Here is a 16,965-nt window from a genome sequence, read left to right on the forward strand (position 1 = left end):
TTTTTCCTCTTATTCACAATTTTTTTCTTAACATTCCCTGCAAATTTGGTATTTTTAGCGTTTAAGGGGGCTTTGCTATTAAACATTAAAGTCGGCGAGCAGACATTTTCCAAACGGCAGCAAAGCAGGGCTTAAAACGATAAATATCGTTCAGGCAGGACAAAAAAACTAGTTTTAAGATGATACATTTCGTTCAAAAGGTCTGCACTATTTTAACCTTTAAAACGATAAATATCGTTTTAAACTAATATCGGGCAGAAGGGGGCGCCATTATTTAACCGGCGCCATTTTTCACTAGACGCCTCTGCCACAACCTACCCGTCATGCTCCAATCCTGGAAATTTCCAAATATACCTTCAAGACACAACTTTTCAGACACGCTTATAATTTGCTATAGCTAGAATTTAAAGCTCACAGCCTCATCTGCTAGTCCCTTTGTCTACTCCCCCAGTGTCTCAACCCCACTACCTTCTAGATCAGTGGTCCTCAAACTAAGGTCCGCGGGGAATGTGGCCCCCTGAGCCTTTTTTACCGGCCCCCACACACAAATTGTATTACTTATAGATGCGGTCAGCTATATCTTTAAATATTGTTGGTACGCATATAAAATAGCAGTTCTGGCACCACCCATCCACATGGAAGCCAGAAAGCAGTCATTCACTGGCTTCCAATAAAATTCCACATCAGGTGACACTACTGTCCACTGCAGGTTGTCACCCGGGTATGCTTCACTGTCTGGCCCGCAAAGACTTCTACATCAATTTATGTATACTGTGGCCCCCCGGCAGTCTGAAATACGTTGACCCGGCCCTCAACCCAAAATGTTTGAGGACCCCTGTTCTAGATTGTAAGCTTGCAAGGGCAGGGACTTTTGTTTCCTGTTTCTGTGCAATTTATCAAATCAACATGTGTCAGTATTGGTGATGTTATCCATTCATGTGTAAATCAAATGTATGCATTGATACTTGTGTCACTGGTTGTCCTGATTGTACAGTATGTTTTGTCCCATTGAAATCACCAAAAGAATAAAGCTTAATGCACAACTATGATTGCTTACCATCCCAGAACATGGTTCAAACATTAGAGGTGCAACTTCCAGATGGGAAAACAACTGTACATTGTATCACGCGAAGAGTAGAGAATCCAGGAGCACACGTCATTAAAACACTTTTAATAATTCTTCATATAAAAGATGCTTATAGCAATCAACCAACCAGTGAATTAAAAAGCACAATACTTATCAGACACAGGGCAGCAAAGTTGAGGTGCGGAGGATGGACCATCCTCCGCGTGCTCCTGGATTCTCTACTCTTCACGAGATACATTTTGTCCTATTGTTTTATGTTCTGTATGTTGTACAGCGCTATGGAATATGGTAGCGCTCTATAAGTAAAAATAATAATAATGATAATAATAATTAGCTATAAATAACGAAGCAGCTCCCCTCGTAGAGTTGGCTACAACCAAGATGCCTCCCCCATACTTTACATCCCAGAAGTCCCATACTTTCCAAAACAAAGCCTTCCTCTCATGGACCAGAAAGATCAAGTGCTCCATCGTCCTCATCCATCTAATTCTACGAACCACATCTTCTATCTGAAGGTAGCATCTCTTCTTCCAGAAGCTGCTGTAAAGATATGATTGGGCATTTTGGGGGTATAGGACATCAGGCCCCACTTAGTTTTATGCAAACTATCTGCAAATAATACCAGGGAATAAATACCCATGCACCATATGTCCACATGGACCTGCCCTATAGGTACAAATTTATTTTTAAAAGAATGGTCTCCTTGTCATGTATAACATTGAATCTGTAAAACTAAAGAGACAATCCTGTGTGTGGACTGCTCTATATATAAAAAAATCTGTCTGCTGTGATCGCAGAGAAAATTGCACATGACAAATGGCCAGGGAGGTCTTTGCTGATCTCCCACTACTCCTGCAGTCTGTTGGAGTATGGTGTAGCTATGCTATCCCCCAGGCACTCAGGTGCAATTACTCATGAGATACTGATATAAGGCAAATTACTGGGCAATCATATTTGTGCAGTCTCACTGCCCAGTGTGTAACGCTAAGCCTGTCAGCAGACTTTCTCATGGGGTGTCTCAAACAAACATACACACTTATGGGGTGCTCATATTATATTACAGTGCTACCACACACACATACAATCCCTCGACCAGTTTCACTCCGAAAGGCTTCATAAGGAGGCGTTATAGCAGTGCAGTGATATATACACAACATCCACAATCCCCCCCCCCCCCACCAACTGTACAACAGATAGAGTATCCCCCAGCTACAGCTATTATTGTATCAATTTCACATGTATTGTGGTCAATGATCTCTTGCAGTTGCCTGATTTTTGCGTACCTTTATTAAGTGCTTAAAATGGACTGGTGCTGTCACACACGCTATAGTTCCTTAAAGTGTACCTGAGATAAATTAAGTATAAAGTTTTATATTGACTTGGGGAATACCCGGGAGTGCAATTGGAGGATGCTCATGGCCGGGACTGTGCATGCGCAGTGGAGCATGACTGTGCTGGATCGTGGACTCTACTACAGGAGAATGAAGGGGTCCGGAAGGATGGGGAGGGAGCCCACAGCCTACAGGGGGCTGGAAGAAGCCCCAGGTAAGTATAATTCTTTATACGTAATTTATCTCCGGGTAATTTATCTCAGATGTCCTTTAACCAACTACTGTATAATGGAATGCTGTGGACTGATTTTGTTTTCTTTTTTTATGAATCTTCAGCAGCTTCCCAAATGAAGTGTGTTTACTACTTGTAATAAAACTATACTAATTTGGTGATTAATTGGAATAAAAATTACGATTTTGTATTTCCCATTATTTGTTTGCCTGTGACGTTGGTGTAGTGATCCCCAGCAGAAATCCATTCCCAATCTCATTGATATCACTTCGAATTAAGATCCCAACAACCAGATGTATAGAGAGTTTATAAGGATGGAGGAGGTGCCCCAATGACAATGATGTCTGCTTACAAAAAAAAAAATTAAAGGTAGGAGGTATAGCCCATAAAAAAACGATATACTCGTAGCTTTAGCTACAGACTCCATTTTTAAAGACACTGATTACTTGACCTGAGGAGGAGGGCAGAGACCCACAAAACGCATTGTCTTTTTAAAGTGTCCCCTAAAATCACTTAGTGTAGAGTCTCATTTATCTGGCACAGGCAGCAACTGCCTGATGCCGAATATGTGGGCTTGCCGGTTGCTTAAGCAGTCAAGCAACAGCTCCAAAAAATAACTGTAAAGTCCCCAGTAGACGAAATGCAAAGCAGAAGCAACTTACAAATCCTCCGGGTGCCGGTCCTTTTCACTCCTGCAGCTCCAAGCTGCTATGGAGCTGCAGGAGTAAAGAGGATTTGTAAGTTGCTTCTGCTGAGTACCACTCTCTGCAAAACTGGAAAGGAACGCCCCCATTCTCCCCTCCAGGTATGCCGGTTGGTTGAGACTGCCAGATGATTGAGATGCAGACAACCAGGACTCTACTGGCGCCCTAGTGGCTGCAGCTCTGGCGCTTTGAGTCCGCAAGGAGAAAAGCGCAATATAAATGTTATTTGTCTTGTCTTGTCTTGTACTGCATACTAATCCTGTTTAAGGGCTGGTGCACACCAAACGGGTCCTGTCTCGTTTTTACAGCCGCTTGCGGCTGTGGAAACGCGTGGGTAATGTATTTCAATGGGCTGGTGCACACCAGAGCGCAGAGTTTTGCAGAAACGCATACTCCCAGGCTGCAGCATTTTTTGGATTTCGGAGGCGTTTCTGCCTCCAATGTAAAGTATAGGAAAAACGCAAACCGCTCTGAAAAACGCCAGTTCAGAGCGGTTTTCCAGGCGTTTTTGTTACAGAAGCTGTTCAGTAACAGCTTTACTGTAACAATATATGAAATCTGCTACACAAAAAATGCCACCCAATGCCGCAAAACGCTAGCTGAAATGCTTCACAATAATAGGAAAAAGCGTTTCAAAATCCGCTATCGTTTTGCGGATCTGCTAGCAGGTTTTGGTGTGCACCAGGCCTCAAATCACACTATTGGATAAAACTTTTGCAGAAGAGGAGGGGTGTTGGAGATGGGTTTTTTTTTCACTTTTAAATATATCTGTCACTTCCCTTGAAAACAAGTGAGTTGGAGTAGTTTTGGAGCAGTTTCCGAGTAAGCATTGCTTTTTAGTAGGAGGGTTTTTTGGTGTCTTTTAGTCCCCTATACTCTCCTTGTGGTTTTGGTTCACCCCGAGTTGCTTGGTTACTGTGTTATACTGGTCCAAGCCCTATCCCATAGAGCCATAGCAACCCCTGCCATGTACTGATGAGGACCAAAAGTCTGAAACAGACTGCCTGCATGTGGGGGTGATGTGGCTCTGCAAAATTTAAAGCTATAGGCTTGCTAGACACCAGCAGTTCTGGATGCTAGCCTGGCTTTCAGGGGCATAAAAAGAGAATTTGCATATTCATTAGCACTGCATTGTGGGTAACCACAGATGTTCACAGTTTAGATGAATGATTGTAAATTCCCTCTTTAAGCAGGCAAACCAACTTAAACGAGTGTTAGAAAGAGACCCACTTAGCATCCCATTATTCTGCATAATATGGAGACAATATTAAATTAGATAGTAAATGAAGGGTTATCAGCTAAGTGTTTTGGAAGGAAACAGACCATTATCATGATTTTAGGGACAGCAGCAAATCACTCTGTCTTGAGCTACACACTGTAAGATGATAGAGGGCAGTGACTGCATGACGAGGACAGTGGCTGCTTCACAGGCTCCGCAGAAGGATCCAGCTGCTTCTACAAGGTGAGCTGCATGATGTGTTTCATGCTCTGAATGCTGATTGCTCAATTCATTTAATTACAGTTTTATTGTGTGTTATTATAAGCTTTTGTGCTAAATATATGGCATTAAAGTAAGCTTGTAAGATTTAAAAGTGCCACAATGGAGTACTCAGCTTGGGAAGGTAAAACCTCTGGATCCTAAAGAGGCTTCCACCAGCGTGATCCAGTGCTGGGACCCACAAAATGTTGCCTCCCTGCAAGGGGTGTAACTAAAAATCACTGGGCCCCCCTGCCAAACTTTGGATGCACTGCAATCACAATATGCCATACTGCAAGTGAGTGACATCCTGAATGCCCCTCCACCATATGCTGGTGGTATATATTATGATGCACCTGATTTTGTTCTTCCTCCCACAAGTCCCCCTCTCTCCCCCACATGGCATGCAGTACATACAGTATGTGCCCCAGGAGCATGCAGTACATATGTGCCCCCAAGTGCTTCCTTGCCCTGCGCTTGTGTCCCCTGCCATATGCGGTATGAATAATGGTGTCTACAATTCAAGTGTATGTGAACGGCTTACCCGAATCCCCAGCCAGTGTCCCCAGCCATACACTTGCTGCATAATGATGCTGCTACAATTTAACTGTACATGATCGGCTCTCCTCCCTCCCCCGAGTCTCTTACCCCCGCCGGAGAGCGATGTGTCGGTTCCGGGCCCGGCACTGTAATATGCAGAACGGTACTCCGTGTTCAATCGTCGGACCACACTGCCTAAAAGAGTCATTGCTCTATGACGTCCTGCAGCAGCGTGTATGATTATAGGCGCCACTAAGGGGCGTTATAGAGCGGAGCTTCTTTCAGGCAACGTGGTCAGATAATTGAACACGGAGCCGCTCACATATACAATTGTAGACACCATTATTCATACCGTATATGGCAGGGGACACAAGCTGCGGGGCAAGGAAGCATTTGGGGGCACATGTGTCATGCACTGACTCAAGTATAAGCCGAGACCCCCACTTTTGCCCCACTTTTTTGGACCCAAATTCTCGACTCAAGTATATACGGTAACATTGTTTTCAGAATTATCATGCGTCCATTATAGTTTTCAGATTTATTATCTTACTAATATATCACTTTTAATATTACCACTATTTTAAGATTTGTAATGCATACATGATTGTAAGGCTATTTATTCTATTAAAAATATATAAATTATTCCAATAATGTTGTAGTGAAGTATTTTACAGATTAAATATATTATTGTTTTTATGTGTGTAAGGGTGTTTGTGCAGTGGGGATGGTTAGGTTTAGGCACCAACAGGTGGGTGGTTAGGGTTAGGCACCACCGGGAGTGGTTAGGGTTAGGCACCACCGGGGGGTGGTTAGGGTAAGGCACCACCGGGGGAGTGGTTAGGGTTAGGCACCACCCGGGGGGTATTAGGGTTAGGCACCACCAGGGAGGTAGTTAGGGTTAGGCACCACCAGGGGGGTGGTTAGGGTTAGACACCACCAGGGGGCTAGTTAGGGTTAGGCACCACAGGGGGGGTTTAGGGTTAGGAACCACTGGGGGGGTGGTTAGGGTTAGGCACCACCAGGGGGTTTTAAGGTTAGGTACCACCAGGGAGTTGGTTAGGGTTAGGCACCACCAGGGGGTTTTAAGGTTAGGTACCACCAGGGAGTTGGTTAGGGTTGGGCACCACCAGGGGGGTTTTAGGGTTAGGCACCACCAGGGGGGTGGTTAGGGTTAGGCACCACCAGGATGGTTTTAACGTTAGGCACCACCGGGGGGATCTAGGGGTTAGGGTTAGGTACAGGGAGGGTTCTGTGTGAGTGTAGGGTTAGGTATAGTTACAGTACAATATTTGTAATATATACAATTTATTAAATTATGCATATTTTCAAAAAATCTAGGGGTTAGGGATAGGGATAGAGAGAGATCTTTGTGAGAGTATAGTTAGGTATAGTTGCAGTAAAATACCTGTAATATCTACAATTGTATTACTATGGTTAATACAAGAGTAAATATCGATTTTGTTATAGACAGTATTTTTCCGTTTCATTTCCGATATTGTTTTTTGTTATAGACGGTATTTTGCCATTTCATTTCCATTTATTCAACATATTTAGCACTTGATTTTCGTTTATAAGCTATAAACGAAAAATATTGTTTTAGATAAAAACATATAATTTTGTCTATATCCCGCACCCTTTTTTCCAGGCGCCCTTTTTGTATATGCACCTTTAAAGTCTTGCAGAAAATGTAAGTACTATATAAATACATAATAATAATATACAGTGGCGAACCTACCATAAGGCTGCACGTGCTCACAGCACTGTGTGTAGCCATGGCTAGGGGTGCCGCTGTGGTGCTCAGTGTTCTTCCACCTGGGACCTTTTTTCATAGTTCGGGCAACAGTCGTGAAAATAGCAGCAGGCAGGGCAGGAGACTGTACTATTTCCTGCACTAGATGTAGCACCCCTTCCTGTACCATGGGCAATGTGTTGCTCTTTACACACAGCCTGCAGTGAGTGAATGTGCAGAGCAGCAGGGGGAGTAGAGAGAATGATTGCTGTGCTGCAGCTGGGACATTAGATGTGTTTAGTGCGTCAGAAGTTGCCTGTCATTAGTAGCCATGTACACTGGCTGCTGTAATACCTGAGTGCCCTAGACTATTGATTACTTATCATGATCAGAGTAATTAATCAATAATGCAGGGTAGTCTGCTGTTGCAGAAGCCAGTGATACAGATGCTGACAGCTGACTTCTGTAGTGAGCAGAGAAGCAAGCTCCAGGCAACTTAGATGAGCTTGACTGCAGTTAATCCTATCCATTTTCCCAGTCCCCCCTCCCACCCTGTTGTCTTCGCCCATGGCCATCTCCTCTTTTCAGATTTTAGTGGCTTCTTTTAACATCATGTCCCTGCCAAACAGCTCTCTCCCATCAGGCTCTCTGCTGTCTTGTGCCTCTACCTCTTTATTTCCCTAACCCCACCCCCCCCATGCATTTCCCTCTTCCGTATGTCCCCCTTTTATGACTGTGCTCAGAGGAGCTCACAATCTAATCGTACCATAGTCATAATCTAAGGCCATACCATATTATAATTGTGTATTTGCACAGCACTGACATCTTCTTCAGCACTGTATAGAGTACAGAATTTCATAATGATTAGCTCCGTCCACATTCTGATGACTCCTTTTCCTCAAAAATCCCCCAAAATTTGCAGCGACACGCTTGGCGCCCCAACTCGTCAACCCTCTCATCAAAAAATTGTAGTAGGGGTGGATGAACACCCTGTAGAAAAGGTCACAGGAGACAAAAAACGGGAGCCCAGTAGTGCAATTTGTCAATGACCACAATAAAAGAAAATAAATTAGAAGCACTACTCACATTCACAAAGGGAGGTTGCTGGGGGCAACCAACCACAGGAAGCAGGTGGAGACAATAAACCGGACTCCACTCGGGGTGGTCCTAGCCAGAACCGGAAGGATGGTCGCTCTCTTAGTGGAAAAAGGGGGACAGAGTCCACTGTGGGGACTCCACTGGTGGTCTGCCACCTCCCCTCGGACAGGATGTGTTCGGGGGTATACTTAGCACGTAAAAGGAAAAGAGGCGCCCTGGTGTAATAAAAGCATCTAAAATCAGCTTAAAATCGAAACCTCTGTAGATAATACAAGGGATTTTTATTAGCTAATAAAAATCCCTTGTATTAACTACAGAGGTTTCGTTATTGAGGTAAGCTACCTCATATCACTTTTCGATTTTCAGCTGATTTTAGATGCTTTTATTACACCCGGGCGCCTTTTTCCCTTTTACGTGCTCTCATCAAAAAATATTATTTTTTCTGGGGGGGAGGGGGGTGTCAAATTCCCTAGGTACGCCACTGATAATATGGTAGGACATTACACTATGGTAAGGCACCTTTTGGTACGGACTATATTCTGAGCTCCTCTGTAATGTGCTGCAGAAAGGGTGCCTTATAAATACATAATAATAATATGGTAGGTCATTACAATATGACTATGGTAGGATTAGATTGTGAGCTCCTCTGAGGACAGTCAGTGACATGACTCTGTAAAAAGCACTTTAGAAGAAATCAGTGCCATGTATACAGAATATTAAAGGATACCAGAGGTGACATGTGACATAATGAGATAGACATGGGTATGTACCGTGCCTAGCACACAAATAACTGTGCTGTGTTTCTTTTTTTTTTCTTTTACTCTGCCTGAAAGAGTTAAATACCAGGTATGTAAGTGGCTGACTCAGTCCTGACTCAGACAGGAAGTGACTACAGTATGACCCTCACTGATAAGAAATTCCAACTATAAAACACTTTCCTAGCAGAAAATGGCTTCTGAGAGAAGGAAAGAGATAAAAAAGGACAATAGTTCATACATTTTAGCTCTGGCATACTTCAATGAATGTGTCATTGAGCAAAAACAATAAAACAGTTAAAACTTAAAAAGTAGATTTAAACATAAAATAAAACTGTGGAATATCTTAAAAAGTATTTTTTTAGGACAAGGAAGGTAGATACAAGATACAATTGTTTATTTTATTTGTTAATTTTCGCCTCAGGTGTCCTTTAATAATATTGTTATAATAGTTTTTTGACTAATTACATTTACAAATCTTCATCTGTGACACTGCTGCGTGAAGAGCAGCGATAATTGCTTGTATCCCAGTCATTATTATTATTATTATTATTTATTATTTTTATATAGCGCCAACATATTACGCAGCGCTGTACAATAAATAAGGTTACAGACAATGATAACAGGGGTGACAGGACAATACAGGTAATAGACAATAGATACAACAATACAGGTAATAGCAAAAAGATACACAACACAATGCAGACAGTAGTACAATGCCAGATCATAAACTGGAGTGGTAGTGGTAACAAGTTCCAAATTCTGGGTAAAGTGCACACAGTCAAGTATGATACACAAGGGGAGAGGGCCCTGCCAAAGGCTTACAATCTAGAGGGAGGGGTTGGTGACACAAAAGGAGGGGGTGCAGCAAGAAGTTATTGGCAGAAAGGATTAGGGCAATGATGAGTTGATGTAGGCCTCCTTAAAGAAGTGAGTTTTGAGTGCTTTTTTGAAGGTGTTGAAGGTGGGAGCGAGCCTGATGGGCATTGGGAGAGAGTTCCACACGATGGGGGCAGCTCTAGTGAAGTCCTGCAGTCGTACATGGGAGTGTGAAATGCGTTGGGTGGTTAAGAGGAGGTTGTTGGAGGAGCGAAGTGGGCGGCCAGGTGTATATCTGCTGACCAGATCAGAGATGTAGCTTGGGCAGGACTTGTGTATGGATTTGTAGGCCAAACATAGGACCTTGAAGCTAATTCTGAAGTGAATTGGAAGCCAATGAAGGGATTTGCGTAGCGGAGTCGTGGAGACAGAGCGGTGTGAGGAGTAGATGAGTCTGGCTGCTGCGTTCATGATGGATTGTAGGGGGGCTATGCGGTTTTGAGGGAGGCCTGACAGGAGGGAGTTGCAGTAGTCCAGGCGGGAGATGATGAGGGCAAGGACAAGGAGTTTGGCAGTGTCTGGGGTCAGTCATGTATGAGATATAATAAATAGGTTAAAAATACACTACATTAATACAGAGCTTACAGAATGCAGAGAAGGTTCACAGTGAACTTGAGGTGAAAATAAACTGATGAGATAAACAACTGAATCTGTCCTCCCACTCCAAAAAAAAATACTTTTTCATAGTTTTATTTTATGTAAAAACATTTCCAAAGTAGATTTAATGTTGTATTGTCTCTGCTTAATTGCAGTGTCTCAAACATCCCAGAGGGAAAATACATGAACTCTTGAGCTTTTTATCTATCTCTTGCAGTCAGAAGGCCAGTTATCTGCTTAGGAAAGTGTTTTATAGCTGTAATTTGTTATCAGTAAGGGACGCTATTGCCTGAGTAGGGCCCGACTGTCTGCTGCGTAGCTGGCTATTAACTCTTTTAGGCAGGGAAAAAGAAAAGGAGCACAGCATAGGTGTCTGTATGCTTGCCACTGTATATACACATGACTATCTCATTAGGTCACATGTCTATCTCATTAGGTCACATGTCATCTCGGGTACATTTATAAGCAGTCCTGTAACCATTATTTTCTGCTCTGTTGTTTTTCAGTGTCGGCCTTTAACAAGGTGAAATGATTCCAGGCAATATGTGTTATCCTATTGGAGAAATGGTGGACCTTTTTGAACAACGAGTGAAGTATAATGACGGCCTTCGTTACTCCACTTTTGCACTGACTATGGTATCCTGTATCGTAGGACTAACCGGCAATGCCATTGTCATTTTTATCACTGCACTTGTAATGAAAAAAAAATCTAAAATCTGGTTCCTGAATTTGGCCATTGCTGATTTTATCTCTTTCCTTGTAACTCCGCTTCATGGATTTGCTATATTAAGTGGTGTCTGGTCCTATGGACTACATATGTGTAAGACGTTTCTCTTTGTCCTATGCATTAGTGGATATGCTAATATATTTATTCTCATAGCTTTAAACATCAGTCGGTTCTGTCTGTGGCAAAACCAATATTCCATCAGACGTTTATCAACCAACGCGTTTCATGGTGGACCTGCGCAGTGATATGGATGATCACTCTTCTGTCCAGTCTCCCCATGCTTTATTTTGGTAGGACCTTTAAAATTGGAGATAGCACGTATTGCAATTTTATGAGTTCTATGGACTTTGATAATGGACCATTTGATCCTTTGTACAATTTAACTTCTGAGCTTCCAGACTTACAAGAGAAAGCTTATCTTGACTCATATGAGAAGTATTACCAATTCTTCATGACGTGTTCATCAGAAAAATGTTGCTTTAATGAGGACATAATTGCCAAATGGGATGACTTGGTATTTTCTATAAAATGTTTAACTATCCCTGTTCTGATTATTAGCTATTTTCTTCCACTGTCTGTTATATTATTTGCCAATATCACCATAGTCATACAGGTTCACAAATCCCAGACCCTGAACCCCCAGAGGCTGTACCGAGTGGTCATCACCATTATAGTGATGTATTTTGTGACCTGGACACCAGCAACCCTGGCTCAAGTGATTTTTCTACATGCCATTAAAAATAGGAACCTAGTTATGATGTTTAAAGTTGAAATCTTCATGCCATTTCTAGGCAGCATTGCCTATACTAACAGCTGCATGAATCCCATCATGTATGTCTTGGTTGGCAGACAAGCCAGGACCAGCTTTGCTGATTACTTGAGTAGTCTAAAGGCCCGTACACACGCAAGATGGAGGTCGCCCAGTGGGGATCAGGCACCTGATCCCTCAGGTAACATCAATGGGCCAAGGCTGTACAGACATGTAGTTAGCTTGCAGGCTAACAAAGCATTCTGTTGCAATGTTGGGGGACGGAAGGCCAAAGGAGCAGCGCAGATGTGATGTTACATGGCGGTATTTACTTAAAAAAGGGGCTTGAATGTTTCAAATAAAACATCTGTTTTGACTCAAGAGATGGTTCCAATTTGTTTTAGGCCATTTGTTGGTTATAATTCAATGAGATGCATATGAATCTAAGTTGATGAAGAACTATGCAAATGTATACAACTTGAAAATTAACCAATCAAATCCTTTAACCTTCCCAGCGTTCAATTTCCCCAGGATTTCTGTGCAAACAGTGATAAAATTTATTTTTAAAACTTTTTTTCCCTGTAACTTGCCAAAATGTGTCAAGCAAGGGTCTAGTATACAGTGCAGGAGAGTATTGATGTGTATGCATGTTTATACTGTTCACAGCATGTTTTTTTGAACGGACATTTCTGTCCATACCGCTAGGGAGGTTAAAGGTGGAATTTGAACTGTCCATTTTCAAGCTTCAGAGATTTGCACAAAATATTTTCAGACTCCTACATCAACTTGGAATTACAGTATTTCAATCTCAATGATTATCTCTAGTTAAAGCGGACCCAAACCAAACATTTTTTTAAATTAAAAATATTTAGTTGCGCCACTCTGACACATACAAAGATAAATAAACACTCCTTCAAACCTATGATCATTTCAGTGCATGCTTTTCACCCTTCTCTTTTCATAGCTAGGGTTATACTGGGGGCAGCCATTAGCAATTCCTCCATTGCCGGACACCATCTACTCCACCAGTTTGCCGGAAAAATCCCGGCAATTTGAAAGGAAGGGAGGGGTTCCTCCAATTATATTTTATATTTGTCATCATGCAGCTGAAAAAAGGCTGCTATTTATTATTATAATTTAGAAAATAGATTTTATTTCTGAAATCTTGTATTTTTAATTTGGGTCCACTTTAAAAGAAAATGATAGCACAAAGCTGTGAGGCTACTTTCACAGTGGGACGTTGCGTTTTCATGCGACGTTAAAGTCGCAACGCAAACTAAACACGCAACGTCCCAAAAATGTCACAACGCAACTCTATGCCCTGTTATCGTCACATACAGTAGGCATACAGGCAATGAAAAGTATGCTTCCAGGTCATTACTGAGCATGTGCAAACAGTCCAACGCAGTTAATAACGTGTATAACGCACAGCATGCAGCACTTTCTAATAATGCTACACGTTACACACAAACGCAACGTGTGCACTGTGAATGTTGCACAGACTTAATATTGCTGTGCGTTAGTCCACGTTAAAACATTTTCTAACGTGCGACTTTAACGTCGCACTGTGAAAGAGCCCTTAATGTACTAACCATCATCATACTACTGTGACTATATATAGCAAGAGCTGTTCATCAGATTTTGCAGGTAGAATTTTTGAGTCAAATTTATCAAACTCAATAATGAGTTGCTGTTGGATTTATTGATATATTTTTTTTAATAACTGAATCCAGCGCCACTGAATATGTTGGTGCTTTATAAATCAATAATAATAATAATGTGCACTGTACACTATAGGTGGCACATTTTATCAACCTATATGAGTTAATTGCAAAGAATTTTCACCAAAATGTATGAGGAGGTTAAGGGCACTTATGAAAACAATGCCTCTAGCGAAAAAATGTTTTTTTAAAGTGAACCTCCAGACTAAAAATCTACTCAGCAGCACTGAAAAGGCCTGGTGTTTCTTTAACAGTTTCACAGCATCAGAATGTTGTTTTTCTTACATAACACTTATTTTTAGCTGTACAAAAGCTAGGCTCCACCCCATCAAAGAAAACTGCCCAGGCTTTTTTTCCCTGATGCTGTGCAAAGCATGATGGGAATTCCTATGTTGTTATTCATGTTGCCTAGCAGTGATCTAGCTGTGACCTAGTGATCAGGACACAGGACAGTTGGAACTGTGTCTCATGTTCCCTGTCACCTCCTTTCAACCAAAAAGATGGCTGCCCTCATGAAATCAAACATTTGCCTGTTCTTTTAAAACAGGGTGGGTAAGAGATTATATTACCTATCTATTCTAATTAACAATAACTAATGTAACTTAATGACAGTATGTTTGTTTAGGCTGAAGTTCCTCTTTAAAGAGAATCTGTATTGTTAAAATCGCACAAAAGTAAACATACCAGTGCGTTAGGGGACATCTCCTATTACCCTCTGTCACAATTTTGCCGCTCCTCGCCGCATTAAAAGTGGTTAAAAACAGTTTTAAAAAGTTTATAAACAAACAAAATGGCCACCAAAACAGGAAGTAGGTTGATGTACAGTATGTCCACACATAGAAAATACATTTATACACAAGCAGGCTGTATACACCCTTCCTTTTGAATCTCAAGAGATCATTTGTGTGTTTCTTTCCCCCTGCAGCTATCTTCCACTGAAGTGTCAGGCTGTTTCTTCCTGCAGAGTGCAGACAGCTCTGCCTGTATATAATTCCTCAGTATGTGAAAGCCCAGCCAGCACAGAGGAGGATTTATCCAGCTTGTAAAAGAGAAGATCTGCCCTAATCTAAATAATACACAGGCAGTGTGCAGAGAGGGGCCAGGAGGGGGGAGATGCATCACAGAACCACAACACTGAAGAACTTGGCAGCCTTCCAGACACAGGCCGACAAGTCTGACAAGAGAGAGATAAGTTGATTTATTACAGAGATGGTGATAGTAAAACGTGCTGCAGTAAGCCAGAACACATTAGAATAGCTTTTGGAACTCGTAGGATGATAAAAAACAGGATGCAATTTTTGTTACGGAGTCTCTTTAAGGCTAAGTTCACAGTGGGGTGTTGCAGTGTGACGTAGCTAAGGCATTTTAATACACAAAATCGTACTGCAATAGTAAGTCTGTGCAATACTCAGAATGCATCCTTGTGTGATACGATCCAATGGAGAATGCAGTGCGTTACTGCATAATATGCATGTTAACAGTGGAAGTGGGGCATACTTTTCATTGACTGTATGTTTCACTGTATCTGACCATTGTTCGCATAATATGCCATGCGACTTTTCTCCTTCAATGTGTTCCTGTTTTTACAGAGAACATAATGTGGTTACTACTGTTACCAAAGCCTAAAATGTGTTTGTTTTGGAGGGTTTTTTTCACATGGTAAACAGAGTTATGCTATGTCTGTCAATCTGTGTTTATTATGCACATACTGTAAAGACACCATGGCTAGGAGTTAGGGTGTTAATGTTCACCATCTACAAGAAGCTGAGTTTAAGATTTGAAAATGATAAACTGTTGAGTGCTACTTACAGTACTCCTGAACCAGTTTTTCATAAACATCATTTGAATACTGAAGGAAATAAAAGCAACAGATACCTGTGCCAAAGAGGGGCTAGCAGCAGCTGAATAGATTGCCGTACCCCTAAAATACTGTATAGAATGCAACAAGGGGGGAAATAGAGAAGAAAATAAAAGCAACAGACACCTGCGCAAAAAAGGGGCTAGCAGCAGCTGAATGATTGCTGTACCCCTAAAATACTGTATTGGTGCTTGACTGCATCTGTGGACATTGTCACAGCCTAACGCGCATTGCGTATACAAAACCAGTAAAACTTGGTCTGCTACATAATATTGCTGGAAGACTGTGGTAAGACAAGGAATCTTTAACTTTATGCCATTTATTTTTTTCTCCATCTGTGCAATTAAAAGACTGACTACTAATAAGTAAGATACTCCTCACATCTTCATTGTGCAGATTCTAGTCAAGTTTTTACTGGCATTCGGATGAGGTATATGATTGCTTACTGGGCCCCAACATTTCCAGCCATATATATACTCACTGCAGTGAGAGTGTGTGTGTGGGTGATGCACGCTTAGGATATATTTTTGGATTAAATGGGCAGGTACCCCAGTTGGGTTTGTCTATCTTTTACCTCCTGCTTCTTTGATTTTATGCAATAAAGGTTTTAATACTTTTTACAATTAGCGCTGTGGATTATATTTTATTATAATTTTCATACGGCTTTATTTGTAGTGCTCTGACGTATGACCCCTCCCCCTTTCGTCCCCTCCAGTGCCCCCTGTGGCCCCCGTTCTGCTCAGATGTAATATTCGACTGAGCAGACCGTCAATTATGGGTGGGGAGGTAGTATAATTTCTTCCTCCTCTCTGCCCGTCCTTAGTTCCGCCCCTACACTTGCCACTTTTAGTTGCAGGTAAGTGTTCCTGCACACAGCGTGCAAGCATTCAGGGGAGCTGCGCTGTGTGTGGGCTTGTGGTAATTGAGGTCGGAATGATAGTGTACTAATACAGTTATTAATAAACTATCTTTAGGCCCCTTAGTGCCAGTTGGGCATCGTTTAAATGCCTCGGGCTACCTGAGCATTGTTTCTGACCATGTCCATCCCTTCATGACCACCATGTACCCATCCTCTGATGGCTACTTCCAGCAGGGTAATGCACCATGTCACAAAGCTCAAATCAATTCAAATTGGTTTCTTGAACATGACAGAGTTCACTGTACTAAAATGGCCCCCACAGTCACCAGATCTCAACCCAATTGTGAGAATCTGCTCAGCTGCCTGTGCAAACAGGCAGCGTTTTGATCACTGTTCACGTCTGCATTCTGCAGGTCTCTTTAAGAGAGACATTTTGTCAGTTCTGCAGCTTGCTGCTGAGGAATTTGCATACATTTGTTATGCAAATCCCCTACCTGCCTCCTGTGATGACTGGCAGTATAAAGGTTGGGATTACCCATACTCCTTTGCTGGTCATTTCCCTTCCATGGTCTGTTCCTGATGGACACTGCTGGAGTGTCAGCCATTGCTATGTAGTATACACT

The 16,965-nt window shown here is 42.0% G+C and overlaps 1 long non-coding RNA gene across 1 annotated transcript; it reads left to right on the forward strand.

Moving 5' to 3' along the window:
• Positions 1-3,289: 3,289 nt before the first annotated feature.
• Positions 3,290-11,562, forward strand: LOC137525609 (uncharacterized). Its single transcript, XR_011022954.1, has 4 exons — positions 3,290-3,455; positions 4,695-4,816; positions 7,017-7,058; positions 10,936-11,562. It is a non-coding gene; the product is annotated as an uncharacterized lncRNA (long non-coding RNA).
• The last annotated feature ends 5,403 nt before the right edge of the window (positions 11,563-16,965 follow it).

This window comes from Hyperolius riggenbachi, chromosome 7, assembly GCF_040937935.1.
Source record: "Hyperolius riggenbachi isolate aHypRig1 chromosome 7, aHypRig1.pri, whole genome shotgun sequence".
NCBI lineage: Eukaryota > Metazoa > Chordata > Amphibia > Anura > Hyperoliidae > Hyperolius > Hyperolius riggenbachi.